We start from the raw sequence: 4157 nt of genomic DNA, 5'->3' as shown, positions 1-4157 counted from the left end.
CAACAAACTCATGATTCAAGACTAAACTAAATTTCAAAATTGTGATTCACCCGCGCTGCATCGCGCGGGTACACCACTAGTATATATATATATATATATATATATATATATATATATATATATATATAGGGGGAAGATCAAATATTAACCAATAATTTTGTGTTAACTTTGAAAACCATGGCAACCAATCAAATTTCATTCTTCTTGTAAGTTTATGTCATGTTCACATTTTAATTACAAGAGTATTTCAGTAAATTGATTTGATATGTAACTCCCAAACAATTAATGGGGAGTTACAAATCATCAAATCCCAAAAAAATATGCATTTATAATATGAATATTTTTATTTTTTTTAATCTTGATCTTTCATGTTCATTGTTTTATCAGTTTTTAATTTGCATAGAAAACAAGGTAGTAAAAATTTTCGTATCGATCAAGCTAATATGGATAAACGCAATGGAAAATAAATCGACAACAGTGAGAARATTGAAATGGTTTATGATGACAATCGGAGTTCGAGGTCGAGAATTGAAGAAATTAACCAAAGTGAATGTCTTGGTAATAGATTTTTATTTTTTTTAGATTCATTTTAATCGAAATTAGGTTCATTACGATGTGTTGTGTTTTTTATAATTCATCTTGTACTGATAGATTTTTTCTTTAATTATTAAAATACGTACCTAATTCACATGTTCAAATAGAAGTATATGCACGACCCATTTTCAAATTGTCATATTATCGATTTTTATGAATCATGAACCATTGTGTTCATGTTACTTCTATCATATGAACACAAGTGTTTTAAGCTTGATACCAAGTTTTTATATTTGTGTAAGTGTTTGCACTCGGTGTTCATAGCGTTGGGGTTATGTGTTCATATATTTTATATGATATGAACAAGAGGCGAACACGATATGAACAAGGGGTGAACAACCATATAAGATCAGAAACATATATGAACAACGGGTGAACCTTAAACGATATGGATGCAATGCATGTATAAAACTCCAATTGACAAAGGATCGCTTCTGGATGTGTTTATAATGAAGGAACTATTGTTCACAAGCTGTTCATATCGTGTTCATACCTGTTTTTATTTATTTATTTTCTTTCGTATAGCAGTTATTCTTATTATGTTCATATTGTGTTCATAAATGCTATGCAGTCCAAGTTCATATATATGTCAAATTTTTGTTTGTATTTGACACAATGGTTTATATATATATATATATATATATATATATATATATATAGTTGTGTTCATATGGTTCTTACATTAACAAAAATCATAGAATTTTTGATTTTGTAACTCTCAATTAATTAATGATATGGAGTTACATAATTTTTTTACTTAAATACCCTTTTCAACTTTGTTCACTTATCTTTATGAAATTTTAAATTTAAAAAAATAAGTTTTTATCATGATTAACCACAATCGTTTATTGAAAGATTGAATGGCCAAGATCGGTTAACAAAGTTAACACAAAAACTTTGGTTAACATTTGAACCTGACCCTATATATATATGAAAAAGTCTAAAAAAACCCAATGAACTTTAGTGTTTGGAATGATTAAGTCCTTGGATAATTTTTTGGATCAAATAAGTCCTTGGACATTCCAAAACTTATTAAATAACTCCTTAGACATTCCAAAACATGTTAGATACATTCTTATGACCTATACAACTGGTTAATGTGATAAATAATGAAAAAATCTGAAGAAAAAAAAAAGCCAATAGACTTTCACATTTTGAAAGATTAAGAGGGTGTTTGGGATTGCTTATTTGAAACAACTTATGTTTTTTTACAAAAGCACTTATCAACTTATTAGAAGTCGGAATGGTTTAACTTCTTCAAAAACTTCTTATTACAGGTTTGGCACCAATATAAATTGTTTTTTAAACACTCAAAAGTGCTTATTACCGGTGTTACACCTGAATAAGTCAAAAAGTTATTTTTATAAGCAATCCCAAACACCCCCTAAGTCTCAAAACATTTTTTAAACCAAAAAAGTACTTACATATATATAATGAAATAAATATACCATAAAAATATTTACATTTATAAAAAAGTATTTACATTTAAAAAATATTATTGATGAAATATATTTTAATTAAAAATAAAATAATTTTTGTCGTTGATTTTTAAATTAAAAAAAATAATTTGATTCAATTACTGACCAGATTAACGATAAAATTTAGCTAAATACATAATTAAATAAAATTCGTCACTAATCCGTCGGTGAAATGATATCACTGACAAGATTGAAGCACGATCTTTCACACTTATTAACATGCATGTTACTGTGTTAGAGCGCCTAACGGTGGTCAAGTTAGCCATCAATTAAATACAAATAATCCATACATATATACCAATACATTAGCGATTAATTTTAATTAATTATATATTTTGTTAAATTTTATCGTTAATCCATCAGTAATTTAATCAAGTTATTTTCAATATTTTTAATTTGAAAATTCACCAACAAAATATATTTTATTTTTAACTAAAATAGATTTCATCAGCAATCCTTTTTAAATCTTTTTTAATTTAAGAAATCATATATAAAATATATTTTATTTTTAATTAAAATAAATTAATCTGTAATTTTTTTAAATCCTTTTTTATTTTTTTTATTTGGAAAATCACTGATAAAATATTTTTTGTTTTTAATTAAAATAAATTTCATCAATAATCTTTTATAAATGTAAGTACTTTTTTGTAAATATAAGTACTTTTTGGTATATTTATTTTAACTTTATAGATGTCAGTACTTTTTTTGTTCAAAAAAATGTTTAGTAACTTAATCATTCAAAATATGAAAGTCCATTGGGGTTTTTTTCCATATGTTTTCCATTATTTTATCATATTAACAAATTTTATAGGTCATAAGGATGTATTTAACAAGTTTTAGAAAGTTCAAGGAGTTATTTAATAGGTTTTGGAATGTCTAAGAATTTATTTGTTCCAAAAAATTGTCCAAGAACTTAATCATTCTAAACATTAAAGTCTACTGGGTTCTTTTAGACTTTTCTCATATATATATATATATATATATATATATACATATATATACATATATATATATATACATACAGGGTTGGGTTCGCGTGAGATCAAGGGTTTTTCGTGAGACTCGTGAAACCAATTTATGTTCATTGATCAACTTTATAAACTAATGATCTAGTGGTCTAAAGTTGCACGGTGACAATTTTGTGATTATTGAGAAGTCTCGTGATAATTTTGTGATTATGAATGTCCAGATTGTAGGTCTAATCCAAGGGCTTAGAATTGGTCTTACGTGTCTTACGAAAAACCCCACATGATCCCAAGTCTATACATACATATATATATATATATATATATATTTATAAACACAACATATATATATAGGGTTGGATTCACGTGAGACCAACCTATTTTCGTGAGACTCATGAGACCACATATTTACACTTAAAGTTTCACAGCAAAAGATTGTAAAGATAAAAAAATCCAAATCCTCATAGCAAAAACACTGTGAAGGTTACCTTTATAGTATTCTGCTGTGAAGTTTCAAATGTAAAAAAAGTGGTCTCACTGGTATTCACAAAAACAGTTTGATCTCACAAGATCCTAAGTCTATAAAGATATATATATATATATATATATATATATTTATTTATTTATTTATTTATTATAACTACAAGCTATTTCAGAGCTTAATTAATGTAATCTTTTGCTTTTAAACCTTGATATATGATCACAAAATTTTGATATCAAAACCAAATACCAAAAAATATATACTTTGATGAATTCATATAAATTGTGAAACCAATACAACAAACAAAAACCATGCATATGGTATTAGATCAAAAAGGAAAACATGTTGGTGATAGTAAGGAGATTTATCGTCATTGGACCAAATCTTGATTAGTAAGGAGATTTATTGTCATTCATCGATGTTGTCACGTCCTAGAGGATTTTCTATAATGCAATAGTGGAAGCGGTTGGGGGGGGTCNTCTTGATTAGTAAGGAGATTTATTGTCATTCATCGATGTTGTCACGTCCTAGAGGATTTTCTATAATGCAATAGTGGAAGCGGTTGGGGGGGGTCTTTGCATGCATTGGGCCAGTCTTTAGCTCTTGATTAGTAAGGAGATTTATTGTCATTCATCGATG

The sequence above is a fragment of the Cynara cardunculus genome (genome assembly GCF_001531365.2).
Source record: "Cynara cardunculus var. scolymus isolate 2C chromosome LG 5, CcrdV1, whole genome shotgun sequence".
Classification (NCBI taxonomy): Eukaryota; Viridiplantae; Streptophyta; class Magnoliopsida; order Asterales; family Asteraceae; genus Cynara; species Cynara cardunculus.
Note: the sequence above shows the minus strand (reverse complement) of the source record.